Genomic DNA, 24,384 nt, shown 5'->3' with positions numbered 1-24,384 from the left:
TCTAAACTCGAGAGACATCAATCTGATGGATGAACCACCCAGTGGGTAAAGAATAGCCTGGATGGCCACACACAGAATGTTTTGGTCAACGGCTTGGTGTCTAACTGGACACAGGTAACGAGTGGTGTCCCTCAGGGGTTGGTGTTGGGACCAGTCTTGTTCAATATCTTTGTCGGTGACATGGACAGTGGGATTGAGTGTACCCCCAGCAAGTTTGCCAACAACACTGAGCTGTGTGGTTCAGCTTGACATGCTTGAGAGGTGGGCCAGTGCCAGCCTCATGAATTTCAACAGAGCGAAGTGCAAGGTCCTACACCTTGATAAGGGCAATCCCAGGCACACCTAGAGGCTGAGCAGAGAAGAGATTCAGAGCAGCTCTGCGGAGAGGGAGTTGAGGGTATTGGTCAATGAGAAATTCAACGTGAGCTGGCGGTGTGCGCTCACAGCCCAGAAAGCCAGCCGTACCCTGAGCTGCATCTAAAGAAGTGGGAGCAGAAAGTCAAAGGCTCTCTACTCTGCTCTCATGAGACCCCTCTTGGAGCACTGTGTGCAGTTCTGGTTTCCTCAACAGAGGAAGGACATGGAGCTGTTGGAACAAGTCCAGAGGAGGGCCATGAGGATGATAAGGGCTTTAGAGCACTTCTTGTACGAAGACAGGCTAAGAAAGTTGGGTTGTTCAGCCTGGAGAAGAGAAGGCTGCATGGAGACCTCATAGCAACCTCCCAGTATCTGAAGGGGGCTTACAAGAATGCCAGAGAGGGATTTTTCATCAGGGACTGTAGTGATAGATGTAATGGGTTTAAACTTTAATAGAGGAAGTTCAGTTTAGATATAAGGAAGAAGTTTTGTACTGTGAAGGTGGTGAGGCACTTGAACAGGTTGCCAAAAGAAGTGGCAAATGCTCCATCTTCAGCAGTGTTCAAGGCCAGGTTGGACAAAGCCTTGAGCAACACGGTCTAGTGTGAGGAGTCCCTGCCCATGGCAAGGGGTTGGAGCTACACGATCTTAAGCTCCTTTGCAACCCCAACCATTCTATGATTCTATGATTATGGCTTGGGACCTGTTGCCTCTCAAGATACATCTTGCAGAGGTTCCTGATTCATACCTTTTGCTGAGGGTCCTGAAAAAAGCAGAATTTACTCTTGCTACTGAACTTAAAATCCTACCCTTACACTTTGCCCTGCCTGCAAACACCAAGAAAAAAATAGGAGCTTTTAAAGTAGGATTTGAGGAAGCAAGACGAGTTTCCTCTTAATTAATCAGGCAGGTCTTTAAATACCATTTTCATGAGAGAATGGTTTAGATTAACAAAACTGATGTCACTGAAACTCAGAACATCACTCTGTCTTCACATTCCGATGTAAAATGATAAGTGGCTAATTGTGTTTCTTTTTGACAAGGAAAACCTTTAAACATATGTATCAGAAGAAATAGATAATGAGTTTGAAAAATTAGTTACTCTAATTGGAAATATATTATCAGTAGTTATTCAAATGCAATTTTTCTTAATTGCCATATTTGTACTATAATTTCAACTATTAAGTCAGTGATGCAGATTTACAAACATCCCTTTCTGTGTTTGCTATATCCATAATTTATGTTCCCACATATTTCTGTCCTTATGCTTCACAATGCTTCTGTCTTTCTTATAGCCTGAATCACATAGGCTGACTCAATCATTAATCTAAGCCATCCCACCCACCTGTGGAAGACAAATAGCTGCTGAAGCTGCTTATCTTAAGGTTTAAACTTTGATCCTGGTCTAACAGGTCAACAACAAAACCAAGCCAAAAAGCCTTATGCACCAGACTAGGGGATACAAAACTACGTATCAACAGTTAGTGTTCTTCCTAAATTCCTCACGTTTATCTTCTAGCTTTATATGTGTACACTGATAGGTTACCTAAGACTGTTTGACGAACACTCTTGTCCCTATTGTCTTCCTTCTAGATGTAAAAGTACTCTCTCAGTAGCCAGGAAAATTTCTGCACTGTGACACATACAATAGTTAAAAAATGAAGATAATATTTGTACAAAGTTTGTAATAAAATTGGTTGTCACTTGCATGTATAATATTTTTACTTTCATTCCTGAACTACTGTGTCATATCTGGAACAATGTTTCCAGTTCTGGACTCTCCAGTACTTCTGGACTCTCCAGTACAAGAGAGATACGGAGTTATTGGAGAGAGTCCAGCAAAAGGTCTTTTCCAACCTGGTTGATTCTATGATTCTATGAAAAGACTGACAGTGCAAGGGACTGAAGCATCTGTCATAATCAGAGATAAATCTTACATTGTACTGTTCTCTGACTTTGACAACTCTACAGCTATGTGTCTTTCAGTGTCTTTCATTCTGAACACTGATTTGAAAATTTAATTCCAATTCAGGTTAAAAATCTAGAAATAAATTATTGCAACAAGAGAGAAATATAAAAACTTCTGTATACTTTTAACACAATAGAGAGGATATCAATATGGTACCAACATATTTCAAACCTACACTATTAAAGAAATTTGCATGTATTTAAAAAAAAATAGTACGTGTAACAGACAGAAATTAATATAGTTAACTTTTTCCATAAAAAGAACTGAAAGCCTTATGAGGCCTGAAGTGTCTGTGTTTCATTTCTTTTCTTTTCTTTTTTTTTTTTTCCCTGCAAATTCAGACTGACAGGGGCTATAACTGCTTTTTTAAATACATCATTGGGTAACCACTTAGGAGGAAAAAGAGCTATAGAAAACAAAGCATGTTGTTGGCATTAAAACAAATGTGTAAGCACTAAGTATAAAATTATGCTATAAATACGGGAAAAAAAAATCTCTAGTCATCAAGGAAGTGATTCTCTGGAACATTCCAAGAACAGTACCTGGTGACCCAGCAGATCACTCTTCATACTCAGTCTGCAGTTTTCATATATTTAAAACATTGTGGGCTGTGGTGTCCCAGCACTCCCAAACAGCTGTGGCTTCTTGCTACATTAGCTAAATACCACTTTAAAGAGTAGAGGAATAGAAATGAGAAAGAATTCATGCAATACAAAAGGAAAATATATTTTCAGAATAACGCTAAAGCTGAAAACTTCATTTTTATGGATTTCCAACTACAGTTTTTCAAGCTTTTTAAGTATTTTCCCAGTTTCTCAAAGGTAATGTTGTCCTTGAGGATTTGCCCTGCAGTTTTAGAGCTACCAGCTTTTCTTATTTACAACTGCATTAAGCAGGTCACCTGATAGTAGCTGAAATGGGTATGAAGCAGTAGTGATATTTAGTCATTCCTAATAAGAATGCTGGCTAGGAGATATGTGTTCCAAGGGGCCAAGAGAATAGAGATGAATTATATTCTGAAATACAGAGCATGGAAACCCCAATAAATTAAATTCTCAGTGGAAAGAATTGTAGATTATCAACAAGACTAATTATTCTGAAATGCTAATGTTAAAATCTCTGGTAGACTATTAGGTGTTGTCTGTGTCAGACAAATTTACTGGGACAAGGAACGTTTGTGGAAAAGGGAGATGTTTATCCTCCACGCTAGCACTGGCTTTTGACAGGGCTGTGTAGCTGTTTATGCCTATGTGTCAGTAGCTGGCACACCAGTCTCCTCTTTATAAACAATCATTACTTTTATTGTAATCACCACTATTTATTTTTGGTTGTTTGGTTGCATATTTCTACATAAGAGGACACTTGGGCTCCAGCAGGACACTGAGAAGCAAAAAACATGGAGACTGCCTGAGTTAAGACAGCTGCATTGTAAGGGTCTTGGTCATGACATCCATATAGGAAGGCACCCACAAATGACTGCAGTGCAGTTATGGAGCAACTTGATGCAAAGCTGCAACATCCTTCACCTCTTCACTCAATCCAGGAAGGACAAGGGCTGTGTGAAGGCACTTTTGTGTCGTCCCCCCCCCCCCATTTCTGGCAAGAAATCACAAAAGGATGTTAACATCACTAGCTTGTTCTAATGTACAGCATCTGCAAATTTCATTCCCTGGGGTCATTGTCTTAAAGGATACAGTTTCCCAACTCCCCATCATCTACTTGTATTTTCAGATCTAGAAAAGTGCAATAAGCACTGTAGCTGCAATTCTTATCTTAATTGGCAGTCTTTCAAGTGCAATTATATCTAAAAGATTGGCCTTTAATCTTGCTACACTGCTACTTAAAATGCCTGATTTTCTTTTAATACACTGACCATATTCACTCATTTTAAATATCACTCTGACAGCTCTATACAACAGAAATAACTGGGTTTGAGAAGTTCATTCAATAAATGGTTTTAACATTTAGAGAAATACAAAGTAGATATTTTCCTTGTAAAAACTAAAATTGTTTGGTTCTTTCACCTAAGTAGCATGAACTCAAGGAAAATAAAGAACTGAAGATATACTTTGTCCTTTATCCAGACCACTTTGAAAATAGCTATTTTCTTTATTTTCAACTGCTTTTAATTTACGATTATTTATTTCATAGAACACAGCTGCTGGGAAAGCCTCTCCTATTTTTTTCCAGTTGAGGGCAAAAGAGGTAAAATATGGCTCCTGTTCAGGGTGTTGTAGTTGCTGGCAGGTTCTGTATCTTGGTGACATTAAGCATAAATACACTATGTTTCTTGAGTCATATTTGCATCAGATATTCAGTTTTCTTTAAAAAGAAGAATGACACAGCCCTGAGTTTGAAGATATTTTTTCCCACCCTAGAAAATATGTTTCATCTAAACAGGTTTTTTCAATTGGAAGACAGTTTTATTGAGACCAAAGTATTTGATTCTAATGTTAAAAAAAATTGAAGACTACAAATTGAAAAAAAAAACAAACCATTTTTAGAGATGCAAAGTATCTTTTAAGCATTTTTCAAGTTAGGAGAAATAGTCTTATTTGGTTTTGTACATGAAAATATAAACAATGAAAATATTTCTGAAATTTCTAAAAAAAATATTTAATTTAATTTTCTTTAACAGGTCAAAATAATTTGTATGAATAATGTTCAGCTACTGCTACAGAAACTCAAAACCCAACAATTCCGCAAAGTCTAAACTGACACATTTGTCTCATGAGTATGTTAAATCTTCAACTTATTAGAATTCCTTGACCTACTACAGCATATCACAAGACTCCATAAAACTCCAATAAACAATTCCATAGGGAAAAAAAAATAAAATCAAGATGAGTGACCTTCTTAAACAGCATGCTGATACCTCTCTGCCTTTGCAGGGTAGAGACAAACATACACCAACAGCTGAGAAGAAAACTGAAAATTCTCCAGAGACAGACAGAGGTGGTGTGGTAAGTTTAATTTAACATTTCCAGATCCTCAGAAACTGAAAGAGAATTTGTTATCCACAAAGTTGTTGCAGTTTTAATTTATCACCTTCTATTCATTTTCTCTTTTCAAAGAGGCTTTATTCTGGCATTTTTGTCACTCTATGCCCACTGCAAGATTGTTGTGATGGATGTATTGCTTTTAAGCATGGGGGGAATAATAATTATAATAATTTTAATGGACAGTACACTTGACATAAGGGATCAGCAACAGAGGTTTGGTTTTGTGCAGGCTATTCTGCATAATCCTGCAAGTACTAAGAAATTCAGATTCAAAATTAAGTGAAGTGAAGCAGCTTGAGAAAAAAAGAAAAAGAAAAAAAAATTTACAATTTGTCAGGGCAGGAGCGTAAGCAGCGAGGAGAAGCAGACAGGCCAACCCAATATGGGTGATAAGCAACTTCTACTTTATTTGTGACGCAGTTCACACATATATAGGAGTGGTATTCAGCCACTCCTTCTTGGCACAACGGTATTGGTTAGCCCCCCACAGCTTCCTCCACATTCTCCTCCCAGGTCCGGTCTCCGGGCACCTGTGGGGGCCACCCCCTGCCTTGCTTGCACAGTCCTCCAGAACTCTATGGTTCTGCTCTTAGAGTCATTCTGCAACAATTCCCCCCTTTTTCTTTGTGCAAGCAAGGCATTATGGGTTATTCTGTTCACCTGTTTTATCACACAACTATAAACAAGTCTAATAGCTACGATGATTAACCTAACAATGATACATAAGTGCAATACTTCAAACAACAGTGTTTGACTCAACCTGTAATGCCCCGTGAGGACAACCATTTAGTTATTCTTAGGATATTGCTCATTTACTATTGCTGGGTAAGCTGAGCCAGGGTTCTCAGCTGTGCGTGCATCGAATTAGCATAATCAGAGAGACTCATACAACACATTCCATCAAACTCTTCACATCCATGTCCCTGTTCCAACAACAAAAGGTTCTGCAGTGTTGCATGTCTTACAGAGTCAACATTAAAACAAATCAGGAATTGCCTTCGATGTAGAATTGTCTGCTTAGCAACTCAGCAACCCAGTCTGCTTAGTTGAGCTGAAGCACTTTTATGATTGGATACATGTTTTGAAGACCCTTAGTGACTAACATATAATTGGTTAAACACAGGTGTGAGAACTCAACCTTGAAAGCTTGCCAACAGTCCAAAGTTCTCATTAACTTGGTGAATTCCAGCCTCTTATCTTGCTTGCTTAAGCTTCTTCAGGCCTCTCATGGCCTTGCTGTATCTTTCAGGACTATTCAAAGTTTATGTATCAATTATGCATTCTCCTGTGAGAACACTGTCTCCACATCTTCCCCCTTTTGTTTTATCCAGTAACAAGTCGCTACTACAGCAAGGCACACACACATTTACATTAGCAGAGTAACTATTACAGGGTGCAGCAGCATGTTGAAGATGCTGATGGCAGTGAAGGACTAGCCAAAGAAATTTCTTACCAGTGGAATTCTCCCCCCCTCTTAATTTGTTCCATCACCTGCTTTATAACACTACCATTGTATTAAAATTTTTCTAGCTTTTGCCTTAGCATTTTCTAGCAGCTACTGCAAATTTGCATACTCTAACATATCTTTTACAAGTGACAAATCTATACAATACAGGGTGCAGTTTCTTATTAGCAACTAGCTAGTAAATACAGGTGGTTTTATACACAAAATCACAACCTCTAATAATAGCTATTTTACAAGCACACATATTCAGGATGTTACTTTTCAGTTGCCCCCAAGTGATGTTTGGCAGTTATTAGTTCTTTCTCTTCCTCCATCTCATTCTGCTTGGGGTATTCATGGTCAGCTCCTGTAGCTGAGGCATCAGGTTTATCCATTCATCTGTCCAGCTCATGGGAAGGCTTGACAAACTTTGCAGTCACCATGGACCTGTAGGCAGGAGGACACAAATATACCCCCTCCCCCAGGTTATCAGTTCTTCAGAAGTAGACAGGTTAGACAGGTTAAATTTAAATGTAACATCATTACTCTCTCTCTCCCCCCCTTTTTTTTTTTTTTAGTCCCTGCAAAAGCCGTCATTACTCCCACTACAGTCCCACGTACAGAACAAGGACCCTGTGGAGACTAACAGCAAACCAGCTCCGAGAAGCATCGTTGCAGTGCAAGGTGGCAGGCTCAACCTCAGCGGGCGTCCCCGCAGAGGCTCTGCCTCCCCCACATCGTATGAGGCTTGGGCTTTTATACTGACCAAAATGCACACTCATTCTGACACAGGTGGCCAGCCTGTGCCGGAAGAAGTGGCCAGCAGTATCTACAGAGGTCTCCAAGGGTTGATAGAAACATGGACATACTTATATTTACCAACTTCTAGTACATGAGTATCACAGAGAAACTGTATGGGCTCCCCCTGCCAATTGCAAGAAAAATCATAACATATACAGCTTGAGTATAAGAGGATTTTAACGCATACGTGGTTTTGTGGGTTTGTCAGGCCTCCTTAACTATTTTGAGATCAGGAGCTTCCCACTCTTTAGCCCCCTGCTGTGTAGTAAACACAGGATATGCAGAGATGCCCATAGCACAAAATTCCCCAGTAATGTTCACCTCTTTGGTTACCCATTGTTAGAACTGAGCGTCTCCAGGGCAAGTAAGTCTGAGCAGACCGACCCGGGAGACGAAGAGTCAGGGTCTGGAAGCAGAGGATATAAATCTGGATCAGATTCAGGGGATTCGGGGGCTGATCCTGGGCCGAACTCGGGGTCTCCGTTGCTCGCAGCTGTGTCTTTCTTATCAGATGTGTCTTGTTCGGTATGTAGTCATCTGCAGATCTGGCTCCTCCGTAACCGCGTTAAAATTTTTTTCTTTTCACTCTAAGGCATAGTGGGCTGGAGAGGCTCGCGGTTCCTTTAAATCTCCCGCTAGCGCATGATCCCTATTTTCTACTGCGTGCTTCAAAACGGTGCCGCAATCGATCCGGCGCTGAGGCACCGCCCTCTTTCTTTCGGATTTCTCGGCATTTATCATGCGTATACCTTCTAATATACTTTCTCTGTCCTTTTCAAAGTCCCTACTTTCGGAACTGGGGTGGTGGGGGAGCAGGGGGGTTACACCTCCTCCGCGGCACCTTCTGATGGAGGGGGAGAAAAGGAAGGGGGGGGGGAAACCCTGTGCTCCCGCGAGCTGGGGGAAGAGAGTTGTAATCTTCCCCCGGTTTCAACCGACCGGGGACGTCTGTTCCTAGTTTCTCCGTTGCTACCGCGGCAGTTTTCTTTTCCGCCTTGTATCTTTTTATACAGTTCATTACTTCCCTCCGTGGTTTACCGAGTTTCTTTGCCTTTTTATAATCATTAAGCACTGAGTCAAATAGTTCATCACCAAACTTTCACCACTCACTCTCCTCAAATATTGTATTAGGATCTGCAAAAAAAAAATCTCTTAGCCTTCCCTACAGCCAGTAGACCTGCTAGCTGCTTTAGAGTCTCAGGCTCAATTCCCCGCTTTTATAAAAAGCACTGTAAAAAGTTCAGGGCTCAGTTCCCCGCTTTTATAAGAAGCACTGTAATAAGTCCAGGGCTACCTCTCGGTCCATTTTCATGGCCAGCCTTTTCCGGATCGTCTTCTTCTGGGTCGTCCTGTAACCTCGGTCTCCGGATCGGCCTCCCGACACAGCAGTGTCTGGTTCGCCCCAGCGGCGGATTCCTTTCGGTTAGTCCAAGCACCCGGGTCTGTCACGCCACCACAGCAGCATTGCCCGCGCTTCCCGGCCGCTGCCGCCGGCGCCGCTCACTCGCCGTTCCGGGTCCCCACTAGTGGGGGCCCTGTATCCGGGTCCCCGTCGACCGGGGCCCTGTATCCCGGGTCCCCGTCGACCGGGGCCCTGTATCCGGGTCCCCGCTAGTCGGGGCCCTGTATCCCGGGTCCCCGTCGGCTGGGGCCCTGTATCCGGGTCCCTGCTAGTCGGGGCCCTGTATCCCGGGTCCCCGCTAGTCGGGGCCCTGTATCCGGGTCCCCGTCGCCCGGGGCCCTGTATCCCGTGTCCCCGCTAGTCGGGGCCCTGTAATCCGGGTCCCCGTCGCCCGGGGCCCTGTATCCCAGGTCCCCGCTAGTCGGAGCCCTGTAATCCAGGTCCCCAGCGACCAGGGCCCTGTAGTCCACGTCCCTGTTCGGGCGCCATTTGTAAGCGGCGAGGAGAAGTAGACAGGCCAACCCAATATGGGTGATAAGCAACTTCTACTTTACTTGTGACGCAGTTCACACATATATAGGAGTGGTATTCAGCCACTCCTTCTTGGCATAACAGTATTGGTTAGCCCCCACAGCTTCCTCCACATTCTCCTCCCAGGTCCGGTCTCCAGGCACCTGTGGGGGCCACCCCCTGCCTTGCTTGCACAGTCCTCCAGAACTCTATGGTTCTGCTCTTAGAGTCATTCTGCAACACAGGAGTATGTAAGAATGAAAAGGAAAATTGTCTTAATTTGATAAAGGTGATTCATGAATTGTTCTGAGAATAATAGCATCCTTCTAACATAGTAATTTTGCTTTCCAAATAATGTTTACAATAATGAGGAAGAGATGTGAAATCATGGGTTTTACTCAATATATTACCATTCTGTTTCTTCTTAAATCCAGTTGTTTAGAGATGTGATGCAACTATGCTAATGGAGTATGACAATTATAAATCAAAACATTAATTTGCAGTTCCATTTTACAGACTATATTTGCTCTCGATGTCTTAAACTCTTTTGTCTTGTAATCTTATTTATTTCTCTTTCTGTGTTGTTTAAAGAAATTTATCCCAATGTGGGTTCTTGTCTGTTTCAAATAGTACTTCTAAGAGATTTTGACAGTAAAATGGGAAAACTTGAGAAAGAGTAAGAATCATGAACCCTGTCTGTTCATCTACCTGAGAGCTGGCGATACATGATTCTTCTGTGATCAAGTATGCTTGCTCTCAGGAACTGTCTCTCTTGAAAAGCCATAGTCTTTCTTGAAAGCACTGATCACACTGGGTTCTACAATTTAACCGCATTTATCCATATATCATATATAAAAACATTTCTTCAGAATGATTCCAAATGTAATGCTATGCAATCTTATTATGATATCCTTGTGATCAAATAATGAAAGAGCAAAGAGGACAGACTGACTTGTAAATACCTCCAACTAAGAAGCTGTTCTAGAATAGTTTCCCAGAATGTATCAAAAAGCCCTTATTTAGAAAGTTATTTCACAACTGCATTAATGTTCTTGTTGACCTGTCAGCAAAAACAGGCCTCACATCCTAGATGACATGATGCAAGTAGTATGACATAATGCCTTAGAGGCATTAAGTGCTCTTAGACTTCATAAACTCAGAAACAACAGCTCAGGTTTGTCAATGGTGAACTGTTTCAGAGAAAACAGAAAGCATTTTATTTATCTGTTGTACAAAGAGTAAGATATAAAGTATAATATTTTTCTCTTCCTTTATAACAGAGCAAAATGAATGCATCAGCTGAACATATCAATTATGATAACAAAAATAGATGAATTATTATAAGGTGAAAAAACATGCTGAGTATGCTCAAGTCCTGGAATCATGCTGTCATAAAAATCTCTGGTTTTAAACTTTTTTATTTATCATAAAATAAGTTCTGAAATTCTTATGATCATGAAAACAACTTGAAAAAAGGACTATGAGGGATAAAAAATAGAAATTGCGCTTGTCCTGGGTTCAGCAGTAGCAGTCATTTTTCTCCTCCTTGGTAGCTGGTGCAGTGCAGTGTTTTGACTTTCAGCTCGGGAACAGAGCTGATAGAGATGTTTTGGTTTGGCCAAGGACTTTGTGAGCCTCATGCTCTGCCAGGGAGGAGGGGAAGCCAGGAGGAAGCAGAGACAGGACACCTGACCCAAACTGACCAAAGAGCTATTCCATACCACAGCACGTCATGCCCAGGATGTAACTGGGAGTGAGCCGGAAGGGCTGGGAGACTGCAGGGTTGGAGGAGGTATCGGTCGGAGCTTGGTCGGGCTTGGGGGGCGAGTTATCGGTCAGCTGGTGCTGAGGTGTTGTATTCTCTTCCCTTGTTATTTCCTTTATCATTATTATCATTGATGGTAGCAGTAGTGATTTGTGTTATACCTTAGTTACTAAACTGTTCTTATCCCAACCCGTGGGAGTTGCATTCTTTTCGATTCTCCTCTCCGTCCCTCCGGGAGCAGGGGGAGGGCAAGAAAGGGGGGGAAGTGAGCGAACGAATTACCTGACTGGGTTTAAACCACGACAGTTCTTTTTGGCGCCCAACGTGGGGCACGAAGGGTTGAGGTAACGACAGATTTGACTGGATTAATAGTCACTCGTCACAATGCTGATTTATTGGCTCTCAGAGTTGTTTCTCTTGATCTCACAGCTTCAGAATGTTGTAACTTACTTAGAGCCGGTATTTGCTGTGTTAGTGTTTATCAAGTGTGGGGCTTGGGCTAAGGTGCTTGTCTCACTGTGCTTTATGGCAATGGCTTGTAATACGGGCGGGCTCCAGCAGCAGGGCGGGACGGACGTGGCCGTGGACTTGTACCTGGCCGTCCGGCTGCTCTTCACCGTCCTGGCCCTCACCCTACTCTCCATCTTCGTGAGGCTGCGGGGAACTGAGGGGGAGAGGCCCCGGGAGCCGGCGGCAGCCGAAGCGGCCCGGGAGAGCGGCCCCGGGGACCAAGCGGCGGCGGGAGCAGGGCCGGAGGCCGCGAGGGGACGGCTGCCGGTGGAGGAGGTCGGGGCGGTCGAGGAGAGGAAGGAGGCGGCTGCCGAGCAGCAGGAGAAGGTGGCGGAAGAGCCGAGCCCCGCGGCAGAGCCGAGCCCCGCGGAGGAGCCGAGCCCCGCGGCAGAGCCGAGCCCCGCGGAAGAGCCGAGCCCCGCGGAAGAGCCGAGCCCCGGGGCCGAGCCGAGCCGAGCCGAGCCCCGCGACGGCCGAGAGCATTCCCCGGAAGCCACCCGCCGAGCCCCAGGAGGATGCAGGAGACCACGCAGCATTTCCCAGCAAGGCAGAGGAGGAAGAGCTGCACTCAGGAAAAGAGAAGCTGGTGGTGGGAGAGCCGGCAAGCACAGCAGCTACACCAGCCCCAGTGACAAGTACAGCAGCATCGTTTGAGAGTTTGAAGGTTTTGAATGGCCTTTGGGTATCCTTGGGACCTGCCTGCTGATTGTGCTGGGGATCAGCATGTTGGCACACACACAGGCTGTGTTCTACCCACAACCATTTTGTCTGATCTCAAAAGTTAAGCAGAGTCAGGTTTGGGTCTTGTCTGGGGTTAGACGACAATATAGGGGGACCAAGAGGTTTTCCCCAAGGCTGAACAGTCATGAGTGGCAGGGTGTGTGGGACAGTATGGGCAAGTATCTAGTCCACTGGGCCCCTCCAGTGCTTTGGAAGCGTTGGAGATGGAAGGCAGCTGTATGGAGTCCCCAACAACAAGCTGCAGAAACTGCTTAAGGGGACAGTGAATTATTTTGAGCCTGGTGGGCCCATGGCACTTCAGGCCATCAGAGCAGAGATGCAACATAGAGATGGACTCATGATCGAGGGGTGGACTTAGCAATGGACACTATTGCCCAGGTTATTCACGAGTGTGAACACTGCACACAGTCTCTCCTGCTCTGGAAGACTGTTACAAGAGATGGAGCCTGACATCATGGACCAGATGGACTCAGCAGCTTTATAGGGACTGGTCCATGCACTAAGATAAGAGTGCACTGAGATAAGAGTGATGGTATATTGAAAATGTGGGATCTGAGCACGACGTGAATGGTATGGAATAAGGGGTGGATAATGTCCTGGGTTCAGCAGTAGCAGTCATTTTTCTCCTCCTTGGTAGCTGGTGTAGTGCAGTGTTTTGACTTTCAGCTCAGGAACAGAGCTGATAGCGATGTTTTGGTTTGGCCAAGGACTTTGTGAGCCTCATGCTCTGCCAGGGAGGAGGGGAAGCCAGGAGGAAGCAGAGACAGGACACCTGACCCAAACTGACCAAAGAGGTATTCCATACCACAGCACGTCATGCCCAGGATGTAACTGGGAGTGAGCCGGAAGGGCTGGGAGACTGCAGGGTTGGAGGAGGTATCGGTCGGAGCTTGGTCGGGCTTGGGGGGCGAGTTATCGGTCAGCTGGTGCTGAGGTGTTGTATTCTCTTCCCTTGTTATTTCCTTTATCATTATTATCATTGATGGTAGCAGTAGTGATCTGTGTTATACCTTAGTTACTAAACTGTTCTTATCCCAACCCGTGGGAGTTGCATTCTTTTCGATTCTCCTCTCCGTCCCTCCGGGAGCAGGGGGAGGGCAAGAAAGGGGGGGAAGTGAGCGAACGAATTACCTGACTGGGTTTAAACCACGACAGCGCTGCAAAGAGATGGTAGATAAAATGATCAAAACTCTTCTGTAATTTTGAGTGCCATGAGAAGTAAAATATTTTCAAGAATGTAGGGACTTGCCTTAAATTGAGCATCTGCTCAGTGATGTGAGTATTAGTAAACTTCTTGCTAAGTACGTCTTACAGGAAGATAGGTTTGAGGTTCTGTTGAACTTTTAGGAAGGGAGGCTGACTGAAATATGTGGATCTTCAAACCATCTCTCACCTCATCCTAGAAATTCTTGGTCCAGTATTCAGCCTCCCTCTTTTCCTGTGTTCAGGAGCAAAGCTCATCAGATCATAAAAATTGACTGTACTGAAGCTAGCAGCAAAAAAATGATCATTTACTATAGCCAGGTCAGAACTGATTTCTTCTTGCTTTGCAATTATTAAAGTGATTTAAAGACATTGTGATCACAGCACATTTTATGTTTTCCTGTATAGTGATATCCCTGTGCCCATGGCAGGGGGGATGGAACTACATAATCTTTAAGGTCCCTTCCAACCCAAACCATTCTATGATTCTATGTAGATGCTGATGAATTGGCCTTAAAAAGAGGTTTTGTTTAAACTTATTTAGCGGGTACGTTATTTAGATAGTATTTCCATTTGTCATACAATGCCACATTCACTTCTAATTAAAAATATGTGGTCAGCTTGGAAACCAAGCACTTTTAAACTAATTGTGTAGTTGAGAACAAGAGAAGGCCTCACTGAATATTTTTATTGTCAAAATATTCAACCTATCATATTTAAAAACAGTCACACTCCAAAGAGCAGCAACTGCTGCTGTCATCGCTTCTGTAACTATTCAATTGCATTTTATCAATAATCTTACATAGTATTTAGCTAATATATCAGTCCAAAGTCACCTATAAAGACATACGAGATTTGCATAATTACTCATCAGTTCAACAAAAAGGAAGAAATAATGAGTCTTTTAAAAAAAAGATAATTTTAATGAGCTGATACATCCAAGTTTACTAGCAATATATTTACTGTGCTTTCTTCCAAGTCTGCCCAAAAGTTCTTTTAGAAGTCTCAGTACAGTATACTCTTAAATAAATCACCTGACCATAAGCTTTCCTTTCTTGTCTTGGGAGATTCTTTTAATTAATTAATAATGATAATGCTCCATGCTTTCATCTTACTTTCCCTCTATGAGTAATGAAGTGTTTCATAGGCATTATTAAATTAAATCTAATACCCTGAGAGATGAGTAAATACTATTATTTTAGCGACAGCATACAGAAGAGAAGTTAGGTATGGAAAGGTTAAACAACCTGCGAGCACAGTGTGACTAAGGGAGTAATTCCCGCACCTAGAATTATGAGATGGGTTTAAAATCACATGGCTTATATTTCTTAATTCTAGTTTTTGTTTGCTTTTGCTCCCCTGGATTGTGGCCTTCAATTATTTTTTAATAGTTCTTTTTAAAAATTCCTCTCTACAACTATGGAGTCTACAGACTTTTTTTTTTCCTTAGACTAGAGAGAGAAAGAGATAGATAAAATTCTCACATAAAACCTCATCCCCAGGGGCTTAGACTTCAAGCAGAAAACCAAATAATTTGAGAGTGAAACAAAAAAAAAGAAACACACATATGCGCATGCACGCACACACCCCCCAAGAATCCAGTTCAGCAGATATGAAAACAAATAATTTCTTGATTTTTTTTTTTCTTACGTCCTAAAGGTGAGCTTTTACATCCATATTTGGGTGCCTACAGAAGCAACTTGATTTTTGCAAGCTAATTATACACACCGTGCTTTTCCTTGAATTAACTGGAATTTAATGAAGGCTCAGAACAACCGAGCACTCAGGCCACTTTTTAGGTGTGCAATTAAAGGGTTCTGGGCTGAACTTTAGGTTTTGTTTTTGAAAAATTTTAACCTGTATCTCCTGACTTTTACTCTTGGCTTAATGGAACATTTTTCTTCTCCACTTTTTTATTTATATTGCACTTGTCACCACAGCAGATTAAGGAAAATTCCACAATAATCCACCAAAAGCTGTGAGTTCTATTTTAAGATTAAGAGCAGTTGGTTCATTAAAATAAAATATTTCCATATTAACTACATTATCTAGGAAATGATGAAATTATTTTTACAACAAAATTAACACTTTTGACACACACATCATAGAAACCAGAAAGGAGAAGTTAAATAAAAAATGTTCTTCCTGAAGCTGTAGATGCTTTCTGAGATCTTTGTTTATACAGTCTTTCTTGATGGATTTTTTTTTTTTTTTTCAGAATGTTCTCTGTCTAATTAAATTCACTTTCCTGTTCTGCAATGTAAACAAAACACATGTAAATTCTGGAGGATCATGATAACATCTGAGGCAGAATTGCTCAGCATGATGATATCCTTTAGCTTCAGTATTCCCTTCAGGCCTTTTATTATAAATTCCTGTAAAATGAGGAAAAGATAGCTTAATATTTTTGACCTCCAGGAAAAGTTTGAATGGAAACTATATGAGCTCAAGCACAATTAAGCACTAATATAATTGTCTTCATATAGCAGAAATAAATTGTCCTTTCTTTGTAATACTTCTGTTTTATACTTGAGAGAAAAGCCCAAAAGGAATAAGGAATGCTTGCTTCAATGACCATATAGATCAAATATGAACTTTAGCGTGGAAGTAAGCACATATCTAAAGGATTGTGTTCCTTGATTTACTCTTGAGCCTAGCACCGTCAAAAATATAAGGTCAGTCTCTTTTTCAGAGGGTGAACCAGCCATTACTTTTTACTTTATGAACTGTATACTCCATCTCTGCACTGTATAGGACTAAACCTCATTTTTCTCTATTTCCTAAATAATTGATACACAGCCATTAGCACAAAAGAACTCTTCCACAAAAGTGTTTCCAATACAGCCTCTCCACAAGCAATTTGATCTGCACTTGCAAAATAGTGAGGTAATTTATAATCCATGGGGGCCATTTTCCCTTCTAAATAAAAATTATTTAAAGACAATATAATCCAGATGAAAGCAGCAATATCTGGTAGTTAAAAAAATTATCTGTATATTATAAATAATTATAATTTCTTGAAAATATATACATATATTAACTTGATTTTTCTTGGAAAAATATGCCCTACATAATGATAATACAAATCAGAGTTACTCCTTTAATCAATATTTAAACAGACCTTATTTAGGGATTCCATGGTTACCTTCTACACTTTTGGGTTGGGGCTTTTTTTACATTTTGGGAACTTTTTGCAACTGGATCATATTCCCAAACCATCTATTTGTTTCTTGGATGTATTTCTCAGTGGGATTGGAGCTTTTTTTTATTATTTATATTTTTTGGTAGGGACTATGTGACAGTGAATCACAAGTTCTATGGCAAATTCAACTGAAAACAAAGAGATTATCAACAGGCAACCTTTCAAATAAACAGGGAAACAATACACTTTACAGTGACACACGCAGCACCCTGTTCTGATTTTCTCCCCTTCCCATACCGTAACTCCTGATTGTTTTTTCCTCTTTTTCATCTTTCTCTACCTCTTTCATTCTTCATTGCTGCTGTTCCTCTGGTCTTGTGTTTCTTCCTCTGCATCATTCCATGTTCTGTTCTCACAATTTACCTGCATTTGCAGAATTATCTGCTTCCTCCAAGCTCAGTGATTTACTGAAAGGAATAATGAAATATAATTATACCTCCATTTTACAAATTTTTCTAATTTTACTGTGTAATAATCAAATTTGCCTTCCTGTAATACTGTAATATTGCCATGCAACTTGAAAAATCACCTATTACACAGGCATGCATATATAAGAACAAAATGTCTTTCCAAGATACACAGAGATGCATTTTGTATAATGATCTCAGACAACAGGATTAAGAACTACAACTTTAACCTCAGTGAGTGTTACCATAACGGAAAATTTAAAACTGAAATATTAAAGTGTCTTTAAAAGTCCCTAAACCGTGTCCTTGCTATCCATACTAATAAGAATTCAAATAAGGATTTAGCTTTTAGCCATATATACATATATTTGTCTTTCTCATTTATGTTAAAGGTTCTGCAGTGAAAATCGATGTGTGGAAGAGTAGTACATGTAACACCATCAATAACAATAAGTCTTATATTCTGCTAAAGGCCAAACCACTGTCAAAATGGGATTTCATATTATGCTTTCAACTTCCTTCAGATAAAAAACTATCCATTACATTTCTGTAGCATATATATTGTCATTTGTTACAGTTCTGCTGCATGTGCAACTGATGCTGTTCAAGCATTATCTGTTACAAAAGTAACCTCATCAACGAGAATGTGATATATGTGCATATGCTGATAAATCGGTTTATTCTGATTTAGGTATAATTTATTTCATCCAGCATAAAAGGAAAAAGTAGAATATAGGACAATATTACAGATGTACCAAGAGCCTATATGTACCCTAGGGAGGGTAATATTTATTATTAACCACCAATATCTTTAGCATGCACAGATGATTCAATCAAATAATCAGCCCCATTGTCTTGGACGATGTACAAATATACAGGGAAAACATACTCCAGTCCCACCAAACTTAAAATCTGAGGAAGTCTAGAAACACAGGCTGGAAAACAGACAGATTAGTTAAGCAAAACAGTTGGGATATAATGAATACAATCAGGTTGTAATCAATAATTTTCTATTGCATTTGTCTTCTTTTTGCATGATGCATCCATTTATTTTGTTAACCCTCAATCAAGACTGATGGGGAAAACCTGGTAATAGTAATGACGAACAGACATGGCAGCAGCAGATGTAAAAAGAGGGAGAAGAGAAAAAGGCCTGGCAGCCAGAACTAGCCCTCTGCTATATTTCAATCCAGTTGTAGCTTATGTGTGCAGTAAATTTTTCTACTCCTCTTACCATTGCTATTCAGTGTTGCTAGAAAAGCACAAATTCCGTCAGATTCTGCTTTAGTAATGCGGATAAATAAAGATAAAATCTGTTCCCAGTTTACCAGCTTTTACTTTTCCCAAAGTCTTTGTATACAGACAAAGTTATCTCCAAATTATCTAGATAATAGCAAAGAAAAGTCTTCTGTGACTACATACTATGACTATGGAAGAAATCAGAGATATTGAAGACTTCATATAAACTACAAAGAATGGTTTCACCAACTTTGTTGTGAACAATGCAGTTATTTCTTATTTCACCTACTGTTGACATTAAGAGAAATAATCCTTATCTTCTGTGTAATCAATATAAAAATATTGCTACGTCTCTTTTTCTAGGATGTACAGCAGATGCTCCTCACTCTGCAAACTTAATTAAGCTTCTCTCTAGCACCAGAATGCAGCAAAAGCCATTCTGTACAGCTCTTCTAATAGTATACCAAAACAATGTAACAGACATACTATTTCTGAAGCATCAAACTAAGTAAGGCTGCTCAGTTTAAATCAAATACTTAATCACTGTATGAAGCCAGAAATTATATGTAGTCAGATTAGTCCTTGTGGATTACATGGATTGCTTAAAACAGGAGGAAAAAAAAACCTCAAACTGAGAAGCTACACACAAATGAAAGCCAAAAGGCTGTGATATGTATATTTGACACAAAGTGTGTATCATTTCACTTTTTTAAAAATATTCCTGATTTCACAGTGATAACTCTAGAAGCCAGTTCTGTGGCACAGAAAACACATTAGGCCAAGCAGTCAAAGGCCACATTTAATTATTAAATCATGAATTATAGAAATTAAGATAGATTAATTAGAATGCTTTTACGTGTTGAGTGCTATGGAGTGGACATCTTGGAAACATGCTGGAAGGATATTAATGAGTGAGATGATGTGAATTCAAGGGAGTAAATAATGCAAGAATAACAGAACATTTCACAGGACTGTTGGACAAACACTCGCCACTAAGAATTTTTCTAAAGTATTCCTATATAGTTAAACAACATTTCTCAGTCATGCAGAGAAAGTAAATTGCCCAGTTGAAAACTGATCCACAAGCAAGAAAACTGTGGCAGTCCTGTCATTTTCTACCACAGTGTTTTCAGAATACCTATCATGTTCACAAAAGCTCCTCGTATCTCTTGACAAGACTGAGCTTTTCCAAGACATGGTGGATGTCCTGAACAAACTCTATAACACCTGTCAACACCATCTGTTCATCATGGCAGTCTCATTACCGGTCTAAAATGCCTACAAGAGTAAGACCAACCTACAGATTTTCAATCCAAACATACTCAGGCCAATACTCCTCCAAAATTAACTCACATATGCATCCCACCAGCAAGCAATATTTTCTGTAAACAAAGAATCACAGCTGTGGACATGAAGATGGATTCACAGTGTGACAGTATCTTCATGAGTTCCTTGAATAATTCCATATACTTCAGTACCAAATTATCCTGTATCTAAGACACACAGATGACATCTTCTTGATCTGAACTTAAAATCTGGAATTTCTCAATCTAGCAGAAATTACATAATTATGGATACTGCCCTATGGAACTCTCTCTAGAAGACTCTTAAAACAATGTGACCTTTCAAAAGTATCCTGAGCCATATTGAAATGGGAACCTGAAAAATATATAGCAAAATTATAAAATCGTAGACTAATAGATGAAATGCAACCTGAACACTGTAATGAAAAGGAGTGCTGCTCACAGAGAACATACAACAGAATTGACTCTAAAGTAGCCTTTGTGACTGTGAAAACATAATCTTGGAATTACTGTGGACGGTTCTTTGAAAATATCACTTGAATACTGAGTATTAAGCAATTTAGATAAAATGTTAAGAATTACCAAGAAATTAATGCAGAATAAGCCAGAATGTATTATTGTGCTATGAGGTAAATCCACAATATACCCAGATTTTGAACACTGACTGCAGTTATGGTAATCCTACTGTAAAGCAGTATAGCAAAATTCAAAAATATCTAGGGAAGCACAACAAAGATTATCACAATGGGTATTAACAGCTTTGACTCAACTATAAACTCACAGAGCCTTCTCACTGATTGCTTGTAGTTTGTGGGACCACTTTGAGCTTAGTGTTTCTTCTACCTTTTTCATAGGCAGCAACAGTTGACCACTGTCAGAGACGATGTACCAGTCCATAGGAAGTTTTAATCTGTTCTCATATTTTCCCGTCTTGCTTCATTATTAATCAGTATTTCAAATGGAAGTGATGACAAAATGACTGTTGTTTGTTTATATAGCAGATACAAGTAAAAAAATCTCATGATGTGGGAGCTTCACATTTTTCCCTTTACAGATAATTAAAAATGAGTTTGGGAGGTTTCATCAAATATATATGGTCTGCTATTCACTGAGGAATCTTACAGTTAGTCTCACAAACCTTCAAACCTTTTTGCAAAGTACAAACTAAGATTACTAAAAAAATATGAGATTTTGTAAACTATTTAGTGACATGGCTTTGCAATTTGAGCATGGCAATTTTCAGTTTGCATAATTTCTGACACCCAGTAAGGTTTGTCCTGCCTTTGACTGTGCATGAAGGAACTAGAATTTCTTCTGTAGTAATTGGCTGTCAAAATAGCTGACATTTGGTTTGTATCTGGTTCCTTTAAAATTCATGTCACTTTTTGGCATGGACCTGTGTACACAGGTATGCCTTATTGACCTTGGCCAGCCCTGCCTGGGGCCTCTCCACTTCCCCTCTACCTCCTGCAGATGTGTCCAGTACCCCAGTTTAGCTCAGTCCAGGACAGCACTGTCTCTGATCCTGCCTCCTCAGTGAACCTTAGCCCTGCATCATGGGTGCTTGCCTCCTTGATGTTCCTGTCAGAAGTACATGGTATGCTTGTTTATAGCCCTGTCCTTGGGCTCATCCCCTTGTATTCCTGGCTGGGCTCCCTGGATCTGCATCAACCTTCGCTCCCAGCTCACCCTCCTTAGAGAGCAGGCAGCCCTCACTGCTCCCTGGCAGTGTCAGAAAACTGTCAAAGAAAGAGCTGGAATGCGTATGTTGCCAAACTTATTTTTTTAGGTGTAGACCCCAGTTACTGAAAAAGGAATTAACCCAGTCTAAGAAGTATTTGTATTTATATTTTCAGTTTTGTTCTAGTTCAGCTTATAAAAGTAACCTCCAAGTTCTTTAATTCCTATCTTGATCTCAATTTGAAAAAAAAAAAAAATCACTATAAACTAAAAAGCCACTGACTCATCAGCAGATTTGTGTTTACCTGTATTTGCTTGTTTTCAATATAAATTCTCCAGAAGTCAATATGTTGGCCTGAATATACACAATGATCATATGTACCTAATAGGGCACAACATATATATGCACTGGAAATACACGCTCTTATATGTAAATATTAAAATATCTGAAGTTCTTGAGAAAAATGTTAAGCATGTAAAGCGAGTATTTAGAGTGTTTCTCTGTGGACCACGTACAGCTAGAAAATTATATTAATGTGCCCATATTCTAGAAAATCTTAGTGTTTAGAATTTTCTCTTTTGGCCTTGAAAATTCCTTTTAAATTCTTTTTGCATTTTTTTATTCTATCCTGAAGGAATTTCTCCCAAGATCCTTTAAATTCTGCTTTTGGTTTACCAAGCTCTAAAATTTCATCATCTTGTTAGCAGTTGACACTTAGCCTTACGATTCTATACCTTATAATAATTTTCTTTATACAGATAATTAAGCTAAAGCTTAATGTACGTAGCTAGACCTCTACACAGTTAAACAAGCTGAGAGTAGGAAGGTGGAAAAATAGCTCTTCCATCATGTTTTTTAGGTCTCTATCTCATGTCCTTCTCCAAAACATATTTCCATATTTTCAAAGAAGTCAAATGTTAGCAAAGCCATTTCTACAGTATCTTCTGTGTAATTCAGTTTGTAGTCTCTGTTGCTAGGCAGGTAGTCCACTTTCCTCAACGTTTACCTGGTCTAATCAAACAGTAACAGCAGAATGTTTTACCTCACCATCTTCATTACAGATACCCTGATTTTAGCCCATTGTTCATTTTACTAGTCTTTTCTTTGTATATAACATACTTATCCCATTAATATGTCCAGAAAGATTTCCTGTGCTTACAAAACATAAATTAAGCAAATATAGCTCCATCCTTCAGATAATGCCGTGAACCCAATTAACCATCTGTGCAAAAATGAGAAAAAAACATATATCTGAACATTAAATATTATTCAGATTTGTTTCTGCCTGGGAACACTAGTCTCATTAGTTTTAAACAGGAAGGCTTTGTTTAGTTTTAATTGTGTAGATATCTAGTTCTACTAACAGCTACTGTTGAACTGCTAAAAAAGAATCAGTATTTTAATTTCACACTTTATAGGTATTCTACTAATCTTGTTTATAGAAGAATGATTCAGTTCATACCTTTGTCTAAAGCTGAGGCTTTTTCCTTTCTACCTACATCCTACTCTTTTTTTTTAATCAGTCAGATGTCATGCAATCTACTGCCAGGTTCTGAAAAAAATAAAAATAAAAAATGAAGTGGAACAAATTTTTGTTTGAATCATACTGCAAAATCTTTATTGATACGAACAGATTCAATTATCTCCTTTCCCAACAGAATAATAGAATATATTTTTTTAAATAATAGCATACCAATTATGACTGGAAACACCAATGGGCCCATAGGCAGCTGTAATAAATATACTTCTTTAATTAAGGAATGGTCATAAGGTTACAGTTACTGGTCAGGTGGAAAACATACTCTTTTCACACATCGGGGAAATAGCTAGATGAATGCAATGCCTGTGCATGACCAGCCACACAGACTTCTTACTGCCTACTGACAACTGGAAGGACTAATGCTGCGCTAGGAAGGAGGAAAACTCATCTTGTTCTGTTCCTTCTTGTATTCTCTGACAGAATTTATATGTATTTCTGCACATATTTTCAACAGTGCAATGAGGATATTGGATCTACAGGTTGAAAATCACCACAGCTTATGTTAAAATTTAAAAAAAAAAGAAAGAAGAAAAAAAGAGGGACAAAAAAGAAGCATAGAAAGAATATAGAACAGAAGTATAGAAAGAACATAGAAATATAGAAAGACTTTTTCAACTTTTCACAGAGTAGCAGAGGAGCATCTAGAGTGGAAAAGACAAATCGGGAAACAGACATAAGTCTCACATATATGAGTATACGAGTGAATAAGGGAAGAACTATGGATGTTGTCTATCTGGACTTCTGTAAGGCCTTTGACACAGACTCCCATGACACCTCCTCTCTAAATTGGAGAGACATGGATTTGATGGATGGACTGTTTGGGGGATAAGGAATTAGTTGAGTGGTTGCACCCAGAAGATAGTTGTCAATGGATCAATGTCCAGATGGAGATCAATGACAAATGTCACTTAGGGATCCATATTAGGACCAGTACTGTTTAATATCTTTATCAACGGCATACTGAGATAGAGGGCACCGTCAGCAAGTTTACAGATGACACCAACCTGAGTGGTGCAGTTGACACACTTGAGGGATGGGATGCCATCCAGAGGGACCTGAACAAGCTCGAAAAGTAAGCCCGTGTGAACCACATGAGGTTCAACAAGACCAAGCACCACACCGTGCATATGGGTGGGGGCAGCTCCTGCTATTAATATAGGCTGGCGGATGAAGCCCTGGTATCAATACAGGCAGGCAACCCTGCAGAGAAGGACTTAGGAGTACTGGTGGATGAAAAGCTGGACATGAGCTTGCAATGTGCGCTTGAAGCCCAGAAGGCCAAGCATATCTTGGGCTGCATCAAAATA

This window comes from Pezoporus flaviventris, unplaced genomic scaffold, assembly GCF_033815535.1.
Source record: "Pezoporus flaviventris isolate CSIRO_AGI_PZ_B2104156 unplaced genomic scaffold, CSIRO_AGI_Pfla_v1 ptg000002l, whole genome shotgun sequence".
Taxonomy (NCBI): Eukaryota; Metazoa; Chordata; class Aves; order Psittaciformes; family Psittacidae; genus Pezoporus; species Pezoporus flaviventris.
The sequence above is the reverse complement of the archived record's forward strand: the minus strand, read 5'-3'. Positions refer to the sequence as shown.